The sequence below is a fragment of the Miscanthus floridulus genome, chromosome 6 (assembly GCF_019320115.1).
Source record: "Miscanthus floridulus cultivar M001 chromosome 6, ASM1932011v1, whole genome shotgun sequence".
NCBI classification, from domain to species: domain Eukaryota; kingdom Viridiplantae; phylum Streptophyta; class Magnoliopsida; order Poales; family Poaceae; genus Miscanthus; species Miscanthus floridulus.
In genome coordinates this window covers 97,400,405-97,425,986 of record NC_089585.1, presented here as the reverse complement: position 1 = coordinate 97,425,986, position 25,582 = coordinate 97,400,405, and the positions used below count along the sequence as shown (strand labels likewise).

The following is a 25,582-nucleotide window of genomic DNA, read 5'->3' as shown; positions in this document are numbered from 1 at the left end:
TTGTTACAGGTCCTAAGGCTTCACATTGTTATAATAGCACAGCACTTCATCTCTCTGTGATAGATTATATCCACATAGGTTACTTGGTCCTCTCCATCGTCCGTCTGTTAGATGCTGAGCATAAATTTTTTTGTGCTACATTACATTTGTAGGAGTTTATTGTTGGCCCAAATAGATCTCAGATTTAGATTTGGGAACTACTAGAGGACAGTTTAGCCCTTGACCGTTTGGATTGAAAGAAAATGTAATGGCTTATACTGATACAAGGGTGTGTCCATACTTTTATGGGCAGAGGGCAGCATCTACTTTCTACCTGCTCCAACATATTTTCTAACCACTAAAGTGGATGCTGAGCATATTTCTATCTCTACTATAATAGACCAATTAAAATTGTACTAGGTCCCCCTAGGAAAAATGTCCTCCGCTGAAAGCCTTCAGTTATTGTGCACCCAGAAAAATGCACACGGTAATTCATCTGCATTAAAATCAAGGGCTAATAAGACACCTAAACCAAATCTGATGACCACGATTAGATGTGGGATGCCAGGCTTCTCACCCCCGCGCCCTCCTCGCACGCCGCACGTCGCGACCTGCCGCGACTGCGATTTAACGCTCGAAGCCAATCATCACCGAATAAAAAAACGCGTTCAAAACCTTCCGGGCCGCCGCCGCGCCGTTCGACGTTGAAGCATTCCGATCGCCCACGCCCACGCCCACACCCTTCGTGGAGAGGAGGAAGCCACGGTGCATGTACACGCCCACGCCCTTCGCGGAGGGGAGGAGGAAGCCACAGAGTGGGCAGCCGTCGGCCTCCGGGGAGGGGTCGTCGTCTTCGGCCGCAGTAGCACGGGAGGCTGCAACCGCCATCGTCGTCGCGTGCGCCCCGACAGCCGCGCCTCTGCCGACCGCTGCTGCCTAGTCACGCAGGCGTGCACGGAGGCGATGGGGCCGCGGCGACGCTCGAGGACGCGCGGAGACACGGAGGCATGCGGGGGCCAGGACTGTGGGGCCACAGGACGGCAGGACTCGTGGGACGCATAATTCGCCAAGCCCTAGGACGGCAGGACTCGCCGCCCTTGACGCCCCGCTCCAGGACGCATGGCGGTGGCCCTCGCCAGACCGCGCAGAGCTACGCTCGACGCCCTACCCTAGGCCGCACGACAGTGGCCCTCGCCAGGCTGCCTGGAGTCGAGCTCGAAGCCCCGACCTAGGCCGCACGGCGGCGGTCCTCGCCAAGTTGCTTGGAGCCGCACTCACCGGCCTGCCCCGTGCTACGTGGCGGTGCCCTCATGGCCTCACTGGATCTTTGTGCTCCGCCACCTGCAGGTTCTTCCCTCTCCCTTCTCTTAGCCTCTTCTGATTCATAATCCAATACTGGTTCCTAATCCAATAGGCTTTGTGTTCTGCCATGGATTTGTACTCCCTGAAGATGTTGGGAAGCGTCCTTTTTTAAGCCCTGAAGATGTTCAACAAATGGTAGAGTTGAATGGCGCACTCATGGTCAAGCAATGCATCTGCACCAAGGTGCCTGGCAACAACAGAATTCTTTGATTCTTGTCAATTTAAGCTCCAAAAAGAAACCGTGTTACATTTGTGAGGGTTTACTGTGTTCACAAATTACTAGGACATGACAGTGAGTATTCTTTTCTCTTCTCTATGTGCAAGATGGTAACAGTGAAAGAGCTAGGACTTCAACATAGCACTATGGACAGTGGAGCCGGTATTTTCTTTTCCATTCTTCATCCATATGCGAGAGTTACACATATTTTAGTTTAAGAGTATAATGTTTGGTGTAGGTTTTCTAATGTGGGTCCTTAAATGATGCAAGCCAAATTTAGATCCCCTTATAATATTCAATTATTAAGCCATTGCTGGCATGGAGAGCAGTAGAGCTTCCGCATCCTCTGTTCTTTGTTTGACGTCGCTTTAGGAGCTCCTTTTCTATCTCTGATAGATGTAGTGTCGAGCCATTTGCTATCAAAATCATTGAATGCTACATCACCAAATTATATTTTTCTAGGTGCCAAGATTTATGGTTTTTAAAAAATTAGGCAAAGAATAATTTATGTTTTCAGACTTAGGGTAGGAGCTCTGCCTAATCAATTCAATGAGAAGGGAGACTAAAGATTAATTATATTTGAGTTTTACTAGATGGAAAAGAAAAAAAGCATTGCCAATCTGAATCCCCTATAGGATAATACTATTTGAGTTTTTGGCACTTTCTTGCATATAGGATTAGTACTGTTGCACTGGCATGAAATTTCACAAGTTTATTTTCCCTAGCCAGTCCAATTGCACTGCACTCTTTTGTCATTTCTTTAGAATGGATTTTGTTGGTTGCTTTGAGTAGGGGGCCACACTATTGTTATCTAGCTAAGATGTGCTTCTCTGCTAGCTCTTTTTCGGGTGTCATATTTTGGTGCATGATTTATGGCAGTGGTTATTGAATGAATATATGCTAATGCAGTGCTTCCTAGAGTTTCCTATTTGAAAAGGATGCAGTGCATTTCTTTTACATCAATCAATTTATGTATATTGTGATTGTGATACACTTATCCTTAATCATTCGTTCTATCTGACCTACTCAGGTTTGGAGTTCAGTCATTATCCTTGGGAAATCGGATGGATTGCATCTTCAAAATAAAAACTTTGGTAAGCCTGCATGGTATGTGATGTACTTCTTCCCTGATTTAGTATGTGCTCATCTTCATCTCACTTTCAACAATCGTCCCTCCAAATATTTTGATTTTTTAAAAATTTCAGGGGTTATTTTTGTCTAGAAATACCAGCAAATTGATTTCAACTGGAAAGAAGTTGAAGATTGCATCAGCTATGACCTCCATACAATATAAGGTGCAACCAATCTCTTTTACTTCATAAATAAATTGAAAAGAAGCAATACTCAGATTATTGTTTGTTAACAATGCAGCATCGAGCCATCAACGAACAGTTCCAGTGTATTAATCTCAAGAATAATTATATCTTTGCTTGAAATCTCAGACATTCCAAAATATGGTCTGTAGCGATAGCACGGATAATATACTATTATTTGTCTTAGAGTTTAGCTATAAACAATTGCTAATACTAATATAATCATTATACACTACTGAAAAAATGATTTTTAGACTGGTCCATAATTTTTAGGACTACACTATTTGATTTATGGTGGAGGCGGGCGCCTGCTAGATGCCCGGCCTACAGCACCAGGATCGCCGCTGCCATTGCTTGCTCTTTGCGAGTTTTACTGATGGGTACGATTTATGAATGGCAGGTGTCAGGAGCTGTTACGATGAGGAAATTAATAATTTAGCTTATTATCTGCCATGTACAGCTATCTTCACTGAGGATAGAATTCTTGTTGGATATTTTGAAGAGCCGTGCAAACGAATATTTTGACAGCTTCCCTAAAGATCTCCAAGTCATTATTAAGGACTTAGACAGAATGTAACTTAGATGGTTAATACGAGAAATAACTTTACTATGCCTTCTTATGCAAAAGTGTTCCTCGAATTGTAAACATGCTCAAATGCAATTGTGTAAAAGTTGAACTATAGAAAAAAAAATCTTTGGTTGTTTTTATGTGGATCCCCAAGATAAAGCCGTGGCGTTAGCACGGGCATTATACTAGTTACAAAGGTTTGGAAGCCATGGAAAGTAAAATACAGAAAAGTAAGATACAAGTGTTGCCGAGCACTAGGCTTATTTGTCATTCTCCCCTTAAGCCTTGTGCCGAGCACTAGAAGCGATCTGTTGTAGCCCAATCCTCTCCCTCATCTCTGATGAAGTGGTACTTGATGCGGATTTGCTTGCTTCTCTCATAGAAGACAAGGTTCTTGGCCAGAGCTAGAGCAGACTTGTTGTCCACCTTCAGCTCAACCACATCCACCTTCCTGCCAAGGAGCTCTGCCAGCATCCTTGATAGTCATAGTGCCTGAGTTGCTACAGTGGTGGGGCGATGTACTCTGCTTCATAGCTCGAGAGGGCCACCACCTTCTGCTTGAGGAACTGCCAACTGACCAAGCAATCACCAAGGAAGAACATTGTCCCGGTTGTGCTCTTGCTAGTATCCACATCGCCGGCGAGGTTGCTGTCGTAGTAGCCGACGAACCACGCCGTGTCGGGGGCCCTTTTGTAGTGGAGACCGTAGTCAATGGTGCCCGCCACATAGCGTAGGATTCTCTTGATGGCCTATAGATGCTCCATCGTCGGCCACTCCATGAACTGGCTCATGTACCCGATGGTGAACGCGATGTCCAGCCAATTATGGACTAGGTAGAGCAAGCTCCCGATCAACCACCGGTAATGGGTTGGATCGACCTCCACCGCCATGCTCTCTCGACTTAGCTTGAGCTTCTCCTCTATGGGGGTGTGGGCTAGATTGCAGCCTATCATGCTGCTGAGCTCGAGGATGCGCTTGGCGTAGTGGGTTTGGCAGAGGGCAATCCCGCTGGCGTCCTGACGCACTTCGACACCGAGGTAGAAGCAGAGGAGGCCAAGGTTGCTCATGTTGAATGCCTTCTTCATCTGTGTCTTGAACACCTCTACCTTCTTCTCTTCAGCGCTGATGATGATGAGGTCATCGACGTAGACGCCGACCAGTAGAACATTGCGTCCGCTGCCCCATCGGTACACCACCGCCTCATGCACGCTCTGCTTGAAGCCCATCTTCTTGAGTGTGTCATCGAGCCTCGCATTCTAGGCACACGGTGCCTAGCGTAGGCCATAGAGTGACTTGCACATGCGGTACACCTTCCCCTCTTCTCCGGCGACAGCGTAGCCAGGTGGCTGGCGCATGTAGACATCCTCCTTGAGGTCACCATTGAGGAAGGTGAACTTCTTGTCCATGTGGTGGACTTGCCACCCCTCTTGAGCCGCCAGCGTGAGGAGGACATGGACTGACTCCATGCACACCATAGTGGCGAAGGCGTCGTCGTAGTCGATCCCCTCCTATTGGACGAAGCCGCATGCTACCAGCCACGCCTTGTGCTTGGTCACCGTGCCCAACTCATCCTTCTTGAGCTTGAACACCCACTTCAGGATGATGGGGCGATGGCCATTCGCCAGTGTCACCAGCTCCCAGGTGCGGTTTTGCTTGATGGACTTGAGCTCCTGCTCCATCGCTGCCTACCACGCCAGATCACCCTGCACCTCAGCATAAGTGGTCGGCTCACCGGCGTGCATCAGATGTAGCTGAGCAAAGAGCCTCTTGGGCTAGTCCAGTAGAGACTGCTCTCTAAGGATGTTTGCAATTGTGCGGTATCGGAGGGGTTCATTGTCGTAGTAGGCATCCAGGCGGTCTTCATCATCCTCCAGTGGCATCGCGTACTCGACCCTCGGTTGCCCTGCGTGCCCTGGTGTCGCAGCGGACGAGGTAGAAGATGCCAAGGAGGTTGGCTGGTGCTAGAGAGGTTGGCTGTGGTTCTAGAGAGGTCGGCGCTGCTGCTGATGAGCCCTCGATCGTCGCCGATGGGCTACCGACCATCGTCGATGGGCTACCGAGATCCCCCAGATTTGGTGATGGCGCTCGCGGTGGGGTTGATGAAGAGGTCGACGCTAGTGATGAAGACCTAGACATCGATGAGGATGCACCTTGCGCTCCCTCAACATCACCCACCTATGCATACTCAATGGTGAAGTCAGGGAGCATGGCCGCCGACCCATCGTCCACCGCCTTGTCCCATGCCTAGTCATGTCCTTCGTCGAACACAACATCGCATGCCATGCGCACATGCCGTGTTGCTGGGTTGAGCACGTGGTAGGCCTTAGCCCCTTCTATGTAGCCGATGAAGACCCCAGACAAGCTGTGATCGTCAAGCTTGCCGATGTGGTTTAGCTCCTTGACGAAGGTGAGGTAGCTGAAGACACAGATTACAGCCTCATCCCAGTAGAATGCCGACATGCTATGCTGCTTAAGGAGGGCGCGTGTCGCAGCCACCACCATTTGATTGTGGTGCTCAACCATGCCATTCTGCTCTAGTGAGTAGGGTGCGGAGTAGCGGCGCTAAATCCCCTCGGTCGTCGTTGTCTGTGCGGAGCACCCAGAGCTTATGGCCACACTCCTTTTCTGCGGCTGCCTGATGGCGCTTGATGGCATCTACACGGCCGCCTTAGAATCGAGCAGCATGGCCCACATATAGCAGGTGGCATCGTCAACGAGTAGTAGGAAGTAGCGCCGACCTCTAGGAGTGGCCAGTGACACTAGACCGCAGAGGTCACCGTGCACCAGCTTGAGCTACTCAATGGCACGGTAGGAGGCTCGATCTAGGAAGGGCTGGCACTTCAGCTTGGTCACCACACAAGTGTCATAGAGATGCTCAATGTGGTTGACACAGGGCATGTCGCGAACCATCTCCTCCTTGTCGTGCTGCTTCGAGGCCTCGAAGTGAAGATGCCCGAAGTGCTCATGCCAGTGCCATGCCTCATCGTCCCGGTGCATGGCAAGGCAGAGGGGTTGCGTCACCTGCACATGGAGCACATAAAGGCGGTTGCTTCCCTGGTTCACCTTGACGAGAAGGCGGCAGCTTCTATCGTAGATGCGCAACACGCCGTCCTTGATCTCCACCTATGAGCCATTCCCATCTAGCTGCCCGACGCTGATGATGGAGTTCCTTAATGCCAGGATGTAGTACACGCTAGTGAGGAGGCGGTGTTGCCCCGTCTTGGCCTTGAAGATGATCGAGCCAACTCCCTTGATCTCAATGGCAGAGGCATCACTGAACTTGATGGAGCCCTTCACACCGGAGTCTAGGTTGGAGAAGAACTCTTACCGACTAGTCATGTGGTGCATGGCACCGGTGTCAAGGTACCAGCCGTCGATCTTGTCATCATCGGTGCCTTTGACGAGGAAGGCATGGGCGCAAGCTTGGTTGAGCTAGAGGTGTGTGGAGCTAGACGACATGGAAAGGGGAAAGCTTGGACCTTTGACCCCCTCGCCTGCTTCTTGCTGTAGCTCGATGCACCCGTGCACCAGGAATAGAGAAGCATCCTCCTCCCCTGCTTGCGCGACATGAGCCTACAGACCGCGACATGGAGGAAGGCGACAGTCCTTGGCCCAGTGGTCGTGTGGTTGAACTACCTAATCTAATGCCTCCTAGGAGTACTTGTCTTCCATTAGACACTAAGTACTCATGAGAGGATACTAAACTACATAGTTCCATCGAGCACACCCCAAGGGAGAACTAAAAAGTCTACATTTTTTCATCAGGATTATAAATAAGAGAATACAGCTTACAATATTCTTAAGCCATTTCTTACATCACTTTATTATAGTAACCGAATATTACCTCAATTGATTATAACAGTGGAATATAACAATGTTATCAAAGTTACAGAGGAAACAAACATTAGTTTAATGACATGGTGGAGTATTAACATAGTGGACATTTATATACGAGAGATGCTAGCAGATTTTTACATCTTTTCTTATAAAAACCTTTAGTGAGGGTTATAAATAATCACTACGGTCATAGCGTGAAAAGAATCCTCTCTGAGCCCACCAGGAGGTTTCCACACACAAGAGTCAGCTCTATGTATGCTCCGATCACCTGCAACAGGGGAAATAAAACCCTAAGTACTTGATTATACTCAGCGAGACTTACCCGACATGAGGAAAATAAAAGACTCCAAGGATATGCAAGGCTTATTTGCTTGTGGGTTTTTGCATCTGCGGAAGCATTACTAAACGTGTATTCTTATATTAAATTTTATTAGCAGTCATCATTAGTTCATTAACTAACCATTCTATGTAAGCACATATGCTACTTTCAAGCAGGTGGTAAGCAATCAGAACCATTTTATCACCTTTCAAGTTCCATTTCTTACTACAGTGCTAGACCATAGCCAAGTCGATATCATCTCACAGAAACGGCGATTCATGAATCAATGTATCCCAGCTGGGTACCCCAAAACACACGCCCTATTTGTACCCTAGGCACAAATAAGACCAACCCATTCCACTCCTATCACAGGGTCCAGGTCCTATCTAAACTTGGACTCCAAGCCCCCACACTTGAGACCCGGTCTCAACATGGTGCTTATACCTCCACCTTTCCCCGCCTCCAATCAATCGGTCTAGAAAGAGCCAGAACCCACGACAAGAGCGTAATGAGCCTTCCCGCTCCTATAAGCAAGTATGTGCTTAGGATAATAAGTCTATGACCTAACTACCATCCATAGCAACTGATGGTCCTCAATCGACACAAGCGGAACAGATGCAATCTGAGCCTCACTCGGTTGCCTAACCAAGTCCAAATCCAAAGCACAGTCCCGTCCGGTCTCCAATTATCCTCCATATATATTCCATGTGATAGTAATATAATAACAACAATAATATATTTCCTATCTCTCGTGAGTGATAGGTAATCACTCGACTTCTACTGGATCCTATAGCATAGCAATCTACATGATCCTGACATACAAGTAGGACTCATAGGATAAGGATATATATATATATATATATATATATATATATATATATATGCAAGTGGTTTTCATTCAACTCCTTAAAACTTAATGCACAAGCATAAAATAAAGTGTAGAATAATAGGGGTTATGCACTAGGGCTTGCTTGAGTAAGATATAACCAAAAATTACAGTGAACACCTAATAATGTTAGGAATTTACTGTGAAAGTTTTAGAGCCAACACTATCACTAATTTATCACAACAATTCCTACAAGTTTATATCTTACAATATTAAACATCTTATAACTCCTAAAAATATTATAAAACTATGTGAACAAAACATACTAGCAGATAGATCATGATTTTAGGAACTTAACAAAAAAAATTTCACAATTTTTGGTTAACTACCCAAATTTATTTTGAATTTACAATTTTACCTTAAAAACTAAATTAGAAAACGCTTTAGAAAAAGAAAAGGGCCGGTGGCCATCGATTCACCCTAGTAGCCCAGTGTAGGCGTGGCTACGTGCGCGTTGCAATGGCCCAACGTGGTCCAAGGATGAGGAGCCCGCACGCGACGACAATTTTGTAGAGAAGCCCCCGAGCTTCGAAGTAATAGTACGACTACCATGTGTATTGTTCCTATCGATAGTGGCTTTTGCGACCAAGCCCTTGGTTATTTTCGTCCTAACCACGAGTAGGTCCCTAGAAACCCCCGCGCATGCCGACGCGGCAGCCGATGACATAAGGCGGTTATGTCAGGCAAACTAGGCTCGCTATGATGGAATTAAGGGGCTGACCACCATCTATAGCTAAATGCGCAAGGATGGGTGGCGGTGAGGTTCTCAGAGGCGCACTATCATGGGCTGCAGCGGTGAGCGGCTATCTGTGGCGGTGGTGCGAGTGTTTTGGTGAGCCTACACCCTCATGGAAAAGGTAGAGATGGAGGAGATGCATCAGTAGCTCACCATGGTTTACGCCCTACTGACGGTTGAAGCAAGGGAGCGCTGCGATGGTCTAGCCATGTGCAACCCGCTAGTGCGGCGGTGCTCTGGGATGGACACCCTTGAGTCACCACATCACCGATGAGTTCCCTAGCCAAGATAACGCGAGCACCAGATGGAGGGAGTCAAGGAGAGTTTGGGGTTATGAGCAATTGAACTGCTATTAACCCTATGGGCCGTACCCCCAAACCTACCGGCTTGATGGCGCACATGATCGGCGGTGAGCAAAATCTGAAATTGGCCATGGCCAGACCACCACTAGACCCAACAAGAGTGGGGCATCTAGCTAACTTCCTCTGCTACTCGCTGACGCGAGGAATTGGACTAGGAAGCCTCGGGCTGGTGATTAAGAAAGGGGAAGGGAGAGTGGTGCACTGCCACCACCATGTCGTGGGAAGCGGCCCCGGCAAAGGTGGCCCGGCCATGACCTGACAAGGCACGACAGCATGGGGATATGACTGCACGAGCGAGGGACAGGTGACACATCGATTAGCGCTTGGACAAAGCCATTGAAGGTGTGCCTGCATGCGGCCACGCGCACGCAGCAGCACAACATCGCGATGCAGTAGACTACGTACGACGTCGAGCTTGGGCTTGGTAGGTGGATTGTGCAGCTGGGAACAAATGCTACAGTGCTCAAGTGAGTCGAAGGGCGTGGGACAGTGCCATGAGCAGTGGCCAAGCTCGAGACAAGGGCGGCAGCGGCGGCCGAGGGGCAAGTGTCGAGGCCATCGCCAGCAGCAGGTGTCGCAGCCGAAGATGGCCAAGCCATGTCCACGCCTCAGCCAGGTCGAGGGCTGCCACCATCAGCCTGCCCATGCACGCGTGCGGCTAGAGGCACCATGGCGTGGACCGAACGTGGTGACCACGCACTCCCGGGCGAACGGCCAGACACGTGCTAAGCACGAATTTTAAAGCGCGTCTAAAAACTAACCTAACACAATTGAAACTAAACTACCTCGACCATACTAATGAGCGTACATCAGTCTACCATAAGGAGCAAAAACACAACATTGACCTTTAGCTAGATTTTTCAGAATTAATTCACCAATACGGCATTGTCACACTATTTTCAAACTTAAAATTTCTTGCAAGTCTTGAGCTAAAATTGACTTCAAGTTTTATTTCCAAGCCATTAGAAATACTAGCTAGTCATATTATTTTTCAATAGTAAGAGTTGCATTGTCATCTACAAAGTTTGTACTTCAAACCTTATTTAGGTGTCACACACATGTTCTATAATACTTTTGCTCAATAAAAATTGGGTTTCCACCCTACTTGACATAACATGAGTTATTGAATAAATTTCTATTTAACATTTTTATTGGTTATTTTAGGCTATAAGAAATTTATCAACACCTTCTATCACATGCATTATTATATAAATATAATGCTCATGACATGATTTAGTAGTTTGTTTAGGACGTAACACTGAGGGTGTTATAGCTCTACCCCCTAAAACAAAATCTCGTTCCGAGATTCAAAGCAGTAGCTAGAAAAGCAAAAAAATACGATTACACTTCGTAGATCTGAAATTACACGGGAGATCACACGGCTTCGAATACTAAACCACTCAAGAATTTAGAGATACAAGATTAAGAACACACCTAGTACAACCAAAAGCTTAATCCAGAAGTCGAGATAGATGAGGATAATAGAGAAACAACAAGAAAATGATTATGCAAAACATGGAGTATGTCCAACAGATCCAGAAACAGGAGACTAAGAACTCAAACATCGTGAACCCTAAGACCAAACTAACCAAAGGTGGGCTTGAACTTCTTCGACAAAAACCAGATCCCGTCTTCTTCTCAGATTACACAATCACCTCTGACTGATGACCCTAGTTCCACGAATGACGACTGAATCTTGTAGCTCTGCTTTGGATTCGAGGAGGATGGGGATGAAGGAGGAGAGCAAGGGCATCTTATAGTGGCGAATAGAGATGGAGGGTGCAACGCACCGAGAGTGGAGGCAGCGTGGATGGGTGACACTGACGGTTCACGAGGTGGGGAAAAAGTCGGCCATGATGTGCTCCCTGCGTGAGCTTGAGCGAAGGGAGGATAAGGGAGAGGGGAGGAGATTCGCTTGGCGAGGGAGGCGTGCGGGCATTCATGTTCCCAAAAGAAGGAAAAGGAGAGGGGAAGGGCGGGTCTAGTACGATAGTGAGGATGGGGATCGAGAGACGATAGGGTGCCGAGAAAAAGGGAAGCGCACAGTACATGAGTACGGTGGATGCGGCATAATGCTGTGGTCACACAAGAACGGGGTACTAGTGGACCCTGACACCGACGGCGTCTGCAGGGCATGCAGCAATAGTGACCTAGCGTGCATAGTGCGGGTGAGCTGGACATAGGGCTTGGGATATGACATCCACTTAGGCTTTTCCAATCACTCCCGACTACCCGAAGGCTAACTTTTCCTTGTTGCTTTTCTTTTCCTTCCCTTCCTTGACCACAATATGCACCAACCTGAGATTGCGACATACATGCTTCCTCCAAAACCACATTCTCTTGTTTACTTTGAGGGAACACTATTTCATCAACTCGTTGTGGATTTCCCATTAAAACACAAAGATATTTTCCCAAGGAGAATATTCGTTGCAAGAGTGATATGGCGGTGTAACTTGGTAAAGGTGCTTGGTCAACAACCTTGATACCAGCGTGTGTCGAGCAGTGTTACCATATGGCAGCTATTCCATAGGGGCCCTCAATTTTGTCGTGGTACCATAAGCTATTAACCAGGCAACTATTACCAACTTACACGTAATGAAGGCGGTAGGGTCATAGACCACAGAATCATAGGAGTATTACAAGGGAAGATTCAGACAAGATTCAGACAACAAGGGTTCCTTTCGCAACAAGGGACAAGGAATTCAAATCCCACAACTGATTTAATTTAAAGAGATTCAAGTGTTCTGCTGGGACATCCACAATTAGTTGATATAGTGTCCTACGTTATCCCATCATGGCTGGTCTGCTCGCACCTGAATAAAAACTTATCTTGTAACCCACTTAACGTCATCCTTGAAAAGCCCTAAGCACGTCTAACGAGACCTAAGTTTAGATGGATGCAATAAACACAACAAAATAAATAAAATACACATTCCAAATGTCCTTATGCCAATACAACATACAGACACTCACTCTCCCATTATCGACACATCTTCACCTTCCCTACGACCAGACGATCTCAACAACCACAGACAAAATACAATGGAAAGATTACAATACTAGAGGACAGCGACGAAAGACATCACTAACTATAGGTACATCTTCCCAAGGCAACTAATCTACTTTGTCAGACCACACATCTTCATTCCTAGGCTCGGTGGATTATTTTACCACCCTGGCTATGGATTCGCCTCCTCTCTTGGTAGTGGCTGAGTGAGGGAAAGTTAGGACTCTACTTCTGACACTTCCGAGGGTGGGGGTGCTGGTGGTACTGCAACACCGGTTATCCTTCTTTCCGATGGGTGGATAGGGATCCCCTCCAAGATCAAGGGATCCTACCTTTTAGTGGCTAGCATCCTATGCTTAGCCCTGGTGATAAGGTAGGCCTCTCCCAACTGATGGGCATGCTGATCTTTGGCCTCCTTTAGGGCTTCTGACATGGCAATCTTATGACTCTCTACGGCTACCACACTGGCATGCTCTTCGGTGAGCTACACCTAGAGCATCCTAGAGAAGATCTCAGCTTCCTTGGCTTGCCAGAGGCACTTCCTTAGCTCTGAGGCTTGCCGATCATACTTCTTAAGCCACCGTTCAGCAGTAATTCTCGAACAACGGCCAGTCAGTCATGCACAACACAACTCGCATGACATCTATGAAGGATGCATCTACCAGCAATACGGTCACAATGACTAAAGCAGTACCAGCATGACTGACTTAAAGATCGTATACTATACGAGAGTCAGTCCATTGGAGAAAGCCTAGTTAAATCTATTCCGGATGATTAACCATAGCAATAGGGCTACTTATATATTTCGTAGTTAACGCCCTAACTTTTTGCAAAAATAGGTTGTCAAATTTTAGTTTAGAAAAGGATTTTGAAGCTTTATTTCCTTATTTATGCTCTGATACCACCTATGGCAAAACAGCCTAATCTGATGCTTTGAGGTAATAGTATGACTACCATGTGTACTATTCCTATCGGTAGTGGCTTTGTGACCAAGCCCTCGGTTGTTTTTGTCCTCACCATGGGCAGGTCCTTGGAAACCCCCGCGCGCACCGGCGCAGCGGCCGATGACATAAGGTGGTTACACCAAGCAAACTAGGCTTGCTATGATGGAATTAAGGGGCCGACCACCATCTATAGCTAAACGCGCAAGGATGGGTGGCGGTTAGGGACTCGGAGGCGCACTGTCATGGGCTATAGCGGCGAGCAACTACCTGTGGTGGTGGTACGAGTGTTTCGGTAAGCCTACACCCTCACAAAAAGGTAGAGATGGCAGAGATACATTAGTAGCTCACCGTGGTGTATGCCCTACTGGTGGTTGAAGCAGGGCAGCGTTGTGATGGTCTAGCCACGTGTGAACCACCAGGGCGGAGGTGCTTCGGGATGGACACCCATGCATCACCACATCACCGATGAGTTCCCTGGCCAAGATAGCGCGAGCATTCGATGGAGGGAGTCAAGATGAGTTCAGGGTTACGAGCAATTGAACTGCTATTAACCTTATGGGCCTTACCCCCAAACCTACCGGCTCGATGGCGCACATGACCGGCGATGAGCAAAATCTATAATTGGCCGTGGCCAGACCACCGCTGGACCCGACGAGAGTGGGGTGTCTAGCTAACTTCCTCTGCTACTCGCTGATGTGAGGAATTGGACTAGGAAGCGTTAGGCTGGTGATTAAGAAAGGGGAAGGGAGAGTGGTGCGCTACCATCGCCATGTCGTGGGATGTGGCCACGACAGAGGTGGCCTAGCCCCGACCCAATGAGGCATGACTGCATGGGGATATGACCACACGAGCGAGGGATTGGCAGGGATCAGTTAGCACATGGACGAAGCCATTGAAGGTGTGCCCACATGTGGCCACGCGCACACAGTAGCATGGCATCGTGATGTAGTAGACTACGTACGACGTCGAGCTCAGGCTTGGTAGGTGGGTTGTGCAGCTGGGAACAAATGCTACATCAGCTAGGTGAGTCAGAGGGCATGGGATAGCGCCATGAGCAATGGCATGGCTCGAGACAAGGAGGGCAGTAGGTGGGGCAGCCACGCAGCAGGGCGGCAGCGGCAGCCAAGGGGCGAGTGCCGAGGCCATCGGCCAGCAGCACGCGTCGTAGCCTAAGGTGTCCAAGCCACAGCCACACCATAGCTAGGCCGAGGGTAGACACCATCATCCTACCCATGCACGCGCGTGGCCAGAGGCAGCCACGACATGCACCGAATGCGGTGACCACGCACTCCCGCCCGAACGGCCAGACACGTGCTAAGCACGAATTTTAAAGCGCATCTAAAAACTAACCAACATAGTTGAAACTAAACTACCTCGACCATACTAATGAGGGTACATCAGTCTACCATAAGGAGCAAAAACATAGCATTGACCTTTAGCTAGATTTTCTAGAATTAATTCACTAACATGGCATTGTCACACTTTTCAAAATTAAAATTTCTTCAAAGTCTTGAGCTGAATTTGACTTCAAGTTTCATTTCTAAGCCATTAGAAATACTAGCTAGTCGTATTATTTTTCTACAACAAGAGTTGCACTGTCATCTACAAAGTTTGTACTTGAAACCTTATTTAGGTGTCACACACATGTTCTATAATACTTTTGCTCAATAAAAATGGTTTTCCACCCTACTTGACATAACATGAGTTATTGAATAAAATTCTATTTAACATTTTTATTGGTTATTTTAGGCTATAAGAAATTTTTCAACACCTTCTATCACATGCATTATTACATAAACATAATGCTCATGACATGATTTAGTAGTTTATTTAGGGCGTAACACCGAGGGTGTTACATGCCAGACCTGCCGCAATTGTTGCAGGTGTCATCCCAGGTCGCCTTGCGCTCGCCAAAGGCACTGCCATTAGCGCCTGGCTGGCCCTAGGGCCCCTTCTCCTCCTCCTTCTTGCCGCCGCGTGGTCACTATCGATGCTCCTTGGAGGAGCCAATGGTCCGGATCCTTCCTCCTTCTTCTCGAAGGCGTGCCACTGCTCTATCGTGAACAATAGCTTGCCTTCAGGGGTGCTCGGCTCGGTGTGAGGCCCCTCTTCACAGTCCTACACCGCCTTGAGCCTCCCAGTCACGTCCTCGATGGTGAGCTACTTGAAGTCAAGGAGCATCTGGATTGACATGACGATTTGTGCATACTTCTTCGGCATGCAGCGGAGGAATTTCTCCACTACGCTCCTCTGGGAGGACAGGGTCATCATTGCGCGCCATCTGCTCCATCAGGTTGGTCAGGCAAAGGGCAAAGTCCTCGACTTGCTCACCTGGCTAAAAGGCAAGGCCTTCCCACTCCCCTCAGAGGCGTTACAATGTCACCCGGCGCACGCGATCTCTACCGACACGCGCCGCTACAATCGATTCCCACGCCAGCTTCCAGTGGTGGAGGCAGGTATCTGGCGAGCCTTGGTGGCTGCTATACCTAAAAAATAAAAAATACTAAATATATGTACTATATTTGAAGCTAGATAGGCCTGATGGGCTCCGCCTCCGCTAGCTTAATGGGCCTCATGGGCTCATGGCGTCAATTAGCAGAAGGCACGGAGGAAAAGGGAAGCTAGCCTAGGCCTCGTCTGCTTGTGTCTCTTTGTAAGTGCAATCAAGCCCTAATGTGGGTTTTGGTGTTGATGACCACCTAATTAGAGAACTAATGAGATTTATAAAGATGATAAGCAGGGAATTCATTATAGAGCATGTCACATGGAAAGGAACCCCCAATTACAAATAAGGACGACATCGTGCTCAAAGGAGTTTTGAATTCTTTTGTCTTTTAAAATTGAGTATGGGAAAAGTTGTACTATAAAGGGGGACACTATAACTGGTTAAAAGTGTGCAACCAAATGCTCAATCTTTACACAAAACATCCTCACACCTTAGCCAAGACAGCCAACTTAACAACTCCTTCACCCTTGCTGTCTTGCTGGGTGTGGCGGTGCCACACCTAGAGAGAGGTACTGCCGCACCGCGGCACTGCTGCACTTAAGTAACCGGTGGGAGGCAGTGCCGCGCTCACAGAGCGGCAGTGCTACGGGTGAATTTGACTTCGGTTTGAGTTGAATTTTTACAGGCCTATTCACCCCCTCTAGGCATACCAGAGATCCTACAAGTGGTATCAGAGCCTGAATACCTCGTGTGCACTTTGCCATGTGAGGTATGGAGCCCGAGGGAGGATCCGGTGTTGTGAAGCCCATCAACGTTGATCCGGTGGACGTTGGGCTGCATGACACCGACAACAGTGAGCTTAGTGTCTCTACAGCGAGCAACTCCATGCTCCCGCAGCTAGAGGCAACCGATGCCAAAAAAGCTCAAAATGAAGAAGAAAGAAGAAGAAGAAGAAGGGCAGCTAGAAAAGAGAAAAGAGAAGCAAGAGAGAATAAGAAGAAGGAGCAGCAGCTTTAGAAGAGGTGAAAGCAAGAAAAGAAGAAAGAAGACTCAAGAGAAAAGCTAGAAGAAAAAGAAGAGAAGCAAGAAAGAAGAAGGAACAAGAAGCAAAAGCCTCCAATATATCTTTAAGTGAGCTATCTAGCAGCTTCGAAGATGGTGATGATGATGAGTCCTACCAAGTGCATAGCAAGAAGGACAAGAAAGGAAAGGGCAAGAAGAATGACGACAACAAATATGCCGTCGTATCCTTTAACTATTCTTACTAAAACTAAGTATATGAGATGTGACTTCGACACTACTACTTGGGAGGAGGAAGATATTAGTTTGGAAGGTCAAGTAGTGCCTAGGAAGGATACCTTTTGATATTTAGGATCAATGCTATAGAGAGATGGGGATATTGATGAAGATGTTAGCCATAGAATCAAAGCAGGGTGGATGAAGTGGCGCCAAGCATCTGGTGTCCTATGTGACAAAAGGGTACCACAGAAGCTAAAAAGCAAGTTTTATAGGACGGCGATTAGACCTGCTATGTTGTATGGTATAGAATGTTGGCCTACAAAAAGATGACATGTTCAATAGATAAGTGTCATGGAAATACGTATGTTGCGTTGGATTTGCGGTCATACAAGAAGGGATCGAGTTCAGAACGATGATATACGTGATAGATTAGGGGTAGCACCAATTGAAAAAAAGCTTGTCCAACACTGGTTGGGATGATTTGGATGTGTCCAACGGAGACCTCTAGAGGCATCGGTGCGTAGTGGAATCCTAAGCCAGGATAGTAACGTGAAGAGAGGTAGAGGAAAACCAAAGTTGACTTGGGTAGAGGCAATAAAAGGAGACTTGAAAGGATGGAATATACCTAAAGGCTTAGCCTTAGATAGGAGTGCTTGGAAAACAGTTATTCACGTGCCTAAACCTTGATTGCTTCTGCTGGGTTTCAACTCTAGCCTACCCCAACTTGTTTGAGACTTAAAGGCTTTGTTGTTGTTGTTGTTGTATCCTTTAACTATTCTTCTATGTCTATGATTAACCATGATCGCAAGTCTTTCATCAATGTGCCTGCGGGCAAGTTACCTCATTTCGATGGGACTAACTTTGCCAAGTGAAAGCACTTGATGAGAGCCTATCTTATAGGTCTTCATCCTAGCATTTGGGAGGTTGTTTGTAATGGATTCGAGCCACCGGTTGATCCCAAGAATCCAACCATGGAAGAAATGAGAATCATCCACCTCAACGGTCAAGCTACTAGTGTGCTACTTAGTGCCTTGGATGGTGATTAGTACAATAGAGTGATTGGTGTGGATATTGCCAAGCAAATTTGGGATACTTCACATCTTGCACATGAAGGGGTTGACAAAGTGAGAAAGGCAAGAATTGATTTGTTGATGTCCAAGCTCAACCGATTTGTTATCTTGGATGGAGAAGGGCCACAAGAGATGTTTGATAGGTTGATGACCATGGTGGGCAAGATTAGAGGCTATGGTTGTGATGAGCTAGATGATCACAAAGTTGTCAAGATTATGTTGGAAGCTTATTCACCAAGAAATGAGACCGTAGTAACTCTAATTAGAGACAAGAAGAAGTTTGAGTACTTCACACCAAATGATGTACTTGGGAGGATCTTGACCTTTGACATGCAAAGAGAAGAAGTAAATGAGAGGAAGAAGCTTAGAGAATTGCAAGCAAAGCTAGAAGGCATTAAGATCAACAAGGATGTAGCTCTCAAGTCCAACAAATAAAGCAAGCAAGGCTCTACTAGCAAGTCCAAGACCAACAAGCAAGCTTCAATTAGCAAGCCTAAAGCAATCAAGCAAGTTCAAGAAAGAGTAGAGACCACCTCATCCTCTAGTGAGAGTCAACATGATGATGACTAATATGAGAAAGTGGATGATGTTGCTCTCTTTATGAGGAGGTTTCACAAAGGGTTAAAGAAGTAAGGGTACACGGTAGTAAAGAGGAAGTTTCCAAACAAGAAGAAGAGGACATGCTACAATTGTGGAAGCACCGATCACTTCATTGCCAAGTGCCCACATGAGATCAAGGAGAACAAGTATAAGAAAGAGAAGGAGGACAAGGCTAACCGGAGAAAGAGCAAGAAAACATGGGAGAAGCTCATATTGGGCATGAATGGGATTTATCTATTGAAAGCTCAAGTGAAGAAGATGAGGAAGTGCAACCATTGCTATCCATGAGCCATCTTCTTCACCGAGACTCTTCACCAACATGTCCGATGATAACTACTACTCCCCTCACATTTGTCTTATGGCAAAGGGTGAGAAGGTAAAATCTAAATCCAAGGCCAAAGCTCCTCCACCTCCACCTCCCAGTGATATCTCTAAGAGTGATATTAGTGATAGCTCTAGTGATGAAGAAATTGATAAATTAACTAAGAACTTAGATGAAAAGCACAAAGAACTTGAGCTGCAATATAACATTCTTTAGGATAGCAAGTCACATCCCTCTAATGCAAAGGATGCCTCTACTACCTCCACTAGTTAAGGTTGTGGAAAATGTTATAATATTGATTTGAATGCTTATTCCACTAACCTTGCAAACATAGAGGCAATGAGAAAAGAAATTGCTACACTTAATGAGATCATTAGCAAGGGCTGCTTGAGTGGTAAGGCTCAAGTAAGTGACAAGAAGGCAAATGACTCAAAAGTGCCTCAATTCAAGCAAGGGCGACACCCCTAAATCAAGCATGGCCTTGGGCACACTGCAATAGCCAAGACAAATGGAAGAAAGATCATAAATGGCAATGAGTGTGTCAAGTTTGAGAGAAATGAAAGAGTTGGTACAGATTAGTTTGCATAGACAGCGGCAGTGCCACACCATGGCAGTGCCACAGTGAAGGCCGGTTGTGCCACTCCCTGCAAAAATGGGAAGGCTACCAATTTTGCTCTTGATAAAACTAAGCCCAAGAAGAAGGTATCCCAGTAGAAATAGGTTTAGCAGAAGCCAAAGAAATCAGTGTGGGGCACTATGAACAAGTATGCCTACCAACCAAAGTTTCAACCACCTCGACAAAGCTTGACTTCATGTTTGTTTTAAGGAACAACAACAGTGGAAAAGTGGTTGCTAAATATGTTGGAAAGGAAGCCAACACATATATGAATACTTCTATTTGGGTTCCTAAATTTCTTGTGACTAACATGCAAGGCCCCAAGTCTAATTGGGGACCTAAATCAAGCAACTAAATTTGTTTTGCAGGCATACTCCTCCGGTGGGTCAAGTTGGGTGCTTGATAGTGGATGTACAAATCATATGACCAAAGAAAGGAGTATGTTCTCATCATATACCCCAAAGATGGACTCAAATGAAAATATTCTCTTTAGAGACAACTCTAAGGGGGTGTGATTGGTCTCGGTAAAGTTGCTATAACCCTTGAGCATTCAATTATAAATGTTTTACATGTTGATTCATTATGTTACAATTTATTGTCCGTCTCTCAATTATGCGAGATGGGCTTCAATTGTCTCTTTATGGATAAGGGTGTGGAAGTCTTTAGAAGGGAGGATTTCTCTATTATCTTTATGGGTCATTTAAAGAACAAGCTTTACCTAGTTGATTTCAACAAAAGTAAAACTAATCTTGAGACTTGTTTAGTGGCAAAATCTAGCATGGGGTGGCTTTGGCATCGCCGACTAGCCCATGTTGGGATGAGGAACTTGGCCAAACTTCAAAAGGACAAACACATCCTTGGTCTAACAAATGTTCACTTTGAGAAAGATAGGATATGTAGTGCTTGTCAAGCCAGAAAGCAAGTTGGCGTACCTCACCCACCAAAGAGCATCATGACCACGACTCAACCATTGGAGCTCATACACATGGATCTCTTTGGACCGGCCATCTACCTAAGTATTAGGGGTAATAAATATGGTCTTGTTATTATTGATGATTATTCCTGTTTCACTTCGGTATTTTTCTTGTTTGATAAGTGTCAAGTTAGAGACAAAGTGAAGACTTTTGTTAGAAGAGCTCAAAAGGAGTTCGGTCTCCCCATCAAGAAAATGAGAAGCGACAATGGGACCGAATTCAAGAACACCCAAGTTGAGGAGTTTCTTGATGAAGAAGGCATCAAGCATGAGTTCTCAACTCCATACACCCCTCAACAAAATAGTGTAGTAGAGAGGAAGAATTGTACACTAATTGACATAGCAAGGACAATGTTAGATGAGTACAAGATGCTGGACCTCTTTTGGTGTGAAGCTATCAACACCGCTTGTCATGCCATCAACCGCCTCTACCTGCACAAGAAGCTGAAGAAAACTTCATATGAGCTTCTAACCAGTAACAAACCAAAGGTGTCCTACTTTAGAGTGTTTGGGTGCAAGTGTTTCACACTTAATAAGAAACCCAAAACCTCTAAGTTTGCACCTAAAGTTGATGAAGGTTTTCTCTTGGTTATGGATCAAATGAGCATGCCTATTGTGTTTTCAACAAAACCTCTGTGAGAGTTGAAATAACGGTATACATGACATTTGATAAATCTAATGGCTCTCAAGTGGAGCAAGTTGATTCAAGTGTTGCAGGAAAGGAAGATCCACCATGTGAAGCAATCAAGCAATTGGCTATTGGTGATATAAGACCACAAGAAGATGAAGTCACTAAAGTGGATGTTCCTCAAGCTGTTGATGAACAAAGTTCTACTGACGTACCTGATGCTGAGGCAGAGCAGACCCCTGCTGCAAATCAGCAGAGCGATAGTGCCACACATAAGAGCAGCAGTGCCACAGTCCCTCTGACAGCAGCAGCAAGTCTAACTCCAATTCAAGGACAGAACCTACAACCCATATTCAAGCAAGAAGATAATGAAGATCCAGAAGATGGACAAGAGGCCATTGATCATCAAAGGCTAAGGCAAATAATACAACGGGATCATCCCGTTGACAACATCCTTGGGAGTCTTCGAAAGGGGGTAACAACTCGTTCATATTTAGCAAACTTTTGCCAATATTACTCATTTGTTTCCTCTTTGGAACCTCTTAAGGCTGAGCAAGCACTTGGTGATCCGGATTGGGTGATGGCCATGCAAGATGAGCTCAACACTTTCAAAAGAAATCAAGTGTGGACCTTGGTGGAGAGAGCCAACACCAATATTATTGGCACCAAGTGGGTCTTCCACAACAAGCAAGATGAGAATGGCATGGTGACAAGAAACAAGGCAAGATTGGTTGCTCAAGGTTTCACTCAAGTAGAAGGCTTGGACTTTGAAGAAACATATACACCAGTGGCAAGACTTGAAGCAATCCGAATGCTTCTAGCCTATGCCGCTCATCACAATTTCAAGCTATATCAAATGGATGTGAAGAGTGCATTCATCAATAGCCCCATTCAAGAACTTGTCTATGTTGAGCAACCACCGAGTTTTGAAGATCCCAAGTTCCCCAACCACGTCTATAAACTCCAAAATGCACTCTATGGGCTTAAGCAAGCACCAAGAGCATGGTATGAATGCCATAAGGAATTCTTGCTTAAACAAAGCTTTGAAATAGATAAAACCAACCCTACCCTTTTCACTCGTAAAGTTGGTAAAGATATATTTGTGTGCCAGATATATGTCAATGACATAATATTTGGTAGTACTAATCATACTTTTTGTGAGGAATTTAGTAGGATCATGACAAAGAGATTTGAGATGTCCATGATGGATGAGTTGAAGTTCTTCCTCGGATTTCAAATCAAGCAAGTGAAGGATGGAACTTTTATTAGTCAAACGAAGTACACCCATGATATGCTCAAGAAGTTTGACATGGTGAATGCCAAGCCTATCAAAACTCCCATGCCAACCAATGGATATCTTGATCTCAACATTGAAGGGAAAGCCATGGATACCAAGGTATATCGTTCCATGATCGGCTCTCTACTTTATTTGTGCGCATATAGGCCCGATATTATGCTTAGTGTGTGCATGTGTGCTAGATTTCAAGCTAACCCGAAAGAGTGTCACTTGGTGTCCGTTAAGAGAATCTTAAGATATTTAGTACACACTCCTAACCTTGGTTTGTGGTATCCTAAGAGCTCTAAGTTTGATCTACTTGGGTATTCGGATTCCGATTACGCCGATTGTAAAGTAGATCGAAAAAGCACTTCAGGGACATGTCAATTCCTTGGACGATCCCTAGTGTCTTGGAGTTCTAAAAAAACAAAATTGTGTAGCCCTTTCCACTACCGAGGCCGAGTACATTGTGGCCGGTGCATGTTGTGCCCAACTACTTTGGATGAGGCAAACTCTTTGTGATTTTGGATGTCATTTTACCAAAATCCCATTATTATGTGACAATGAGAGTGCCATTAAGCTTGCAAACAATCCCGTATGCCACTTTAGAACCAAGCACATAGACATCCATCATCATTTCTTGAGAGACTACGAAATCAAAGGAGATATCGAAATTCGCCATGTGAGCACCGAAAAGCAACTAGCCGATATCTTCACAAAGCCCTTCGACGAGTCAAGGTTTTGTGCTTTGCGTAGTGAGCTAAATATACTTGATTCTCGTAACGTGGTTTGAATTTTAGAATGCCTCTGTTTGATAAACTAGTATCTAGGCAAAAGAGTTGAAAATTTTCATATTGTGCATGAAAATGATTTATAAAAGACAACTTATGTATTATGATCATGGTCTATATTGATTACTTGTTTCTGGTCATGGTATATAGGTGATATGTGTCCATACCTTATATAGAGAGAGTCATATAGATTATAGCTAACTCTCACTATTTTGGGGAGTGTGGTAGTGCCACTCCTGCCGTGCGGTAGTGTCGGGCTAGGCATGCGGTAGTGCCGTACTTTGAATCTAAATTGAGATTTGGCCCAAACGGTTTTACTATAGGGCCCATTTATTCTTCCTCTTATCCTCAGGTCTGTAGTAACTTCTTTCCCTCTCTCTTCCCTCGACGCCGACGCCCGTGCCTCTCTCTCCTCTCATGCCCACGCCATCACCGTCGCTTGGCCACGTGTTGCCAGTCTCTGGCAGTGCCGCGGCAGCTGCCAGCCCTCCCTCAACGTCGCTGACGGCTGCTACCGCCCCTGGCCCAAGCAGTTTCTTTCCTCTCCTCTCCAATCCTCGTTTGAGAAGGTAGAACCCTAAACCTACTCAATCTATGCGATGTGAGTGTTTCTATGATGCATTCGGGTTCTTAGTGGTACTATGAACGAGTAGGAGGGAGATTTGATGGACAAATTGAATCAATAGGTCGATTCATTTGGGGCGGTGCACAGCACATGCGGCAGTGCCGCGGTAAGGTGTGGCAGTACCGCCCCCATAGTTTGAGACTACGTCTGGTTGTGACTTTCCCTAGATGAATCAATGTATTGGTTGGATTTATTCACCACATGCTCTCTCCCACTCAAAATGTTATCACTATTCCCATCTATTACATGACATCATGTGTCTTTATCTTGAACTACGCTCTAGAAATTGTTTGGTGTTGTGGGAAGACATTTGAAAAATGGATCTGCTAAGAATGAAGAAGGAGGTCATGGGCTTGTGGAGATACTGAGTGTGGTAGTGCCGCTCTAAGGGTGCGGCAGTGCCGCACTACCTAGGCAGCACTGTCCATAGTGTCTCTCAAGTTCATGATCTAAGTCCCTTTTCTTATCAAGACTATTCTTCAAGTGATTTTCTATGTCCCATTTGTACAATTTCTTATCTAGTTCATTCTATGCATAGATGGAGCACAGAGATAATGACTGAAAGGGGAAAAGGAAGATGAATGAGCAAAGAGACAAGGATCCACCTCGCCGTGTCGAGGGAATGCAGCTCCAAGGGGACTTGGTGATAGGGGGAGGCGCAAGCAATACATTGAAGATAAGGAGAGGCTGGAGATGATAGGTAGTACCACTGATGCCATTCCTAACACCCCACAACATCTCTCTGAGTTTGATGGTAGATGTATGAGAGATTTTGAGGGTGAGTTCATCATAAGACCTCTAGATGACTCCCGCCAGCATGCAGTTGCCAACTATTCTAAGAGTTGGAAGCTGGTCGAAGAGGCAAGGGGATCAATCCCTATGCGATGCGCAAGGATTTGGGCATTGATTATAGATTCTCGAATGAGTTTCATTCCAACTTTTATGTTACTGCCATTCTTGCATCCAAGAAAACCAAGATTATCAAGATGCAGTATATTGATTGGGATGAGATGCAGGAGAAGGAGGAGCCTGAGTTTGACAAGGTAATCAAAATTTGTGACAGGTACCAGCTTTCAGACATCATGGGTTTCCAGTATAACTAGAATGAGGAGGTCCTTGCATAGTTTCATGCCACATATTTCTATGACCAAACCTCTGATGAGATTCACTGGATGACTGATGGTCGGCACTATCGAGTTGACTTTGTCACTTTCAGCTGGATTCTTGGCTTTGCGGAGGAGCACAGAGGTTACACTTACATTTATGATGAGCCTCGAGCTGAGATCCATGACATCAGTTACATGTGGAGAGATAGAAGGATTACAGATGGCAAGAGGAGTGGTCTACGTAGCTTCTATTACATCCTCAACAACCTCATCAGGAACACCATCAACCCAAAAGATGGAGCAGCCTCAGATATTAATGGCTATGTGAGAAATATGTTGGCTAGATTTGCTCTAGGTGGG

The 25,582-nt window shown here is 45.9% G+C and overlaps 1 protein-coding gene across 1 annotated transcript in view; it reads left to right on the top strand.

The window, feature by feature from the left end:
- Positions 1-25,582, top strand: part of LOC136460866 (pre-mRNA-processing factor 19-like) — a 51,564-nt gene that overhangs the window by 4,515 nt on the left and 21,467 nt on the right. The window lies entirely within an intron of this gene.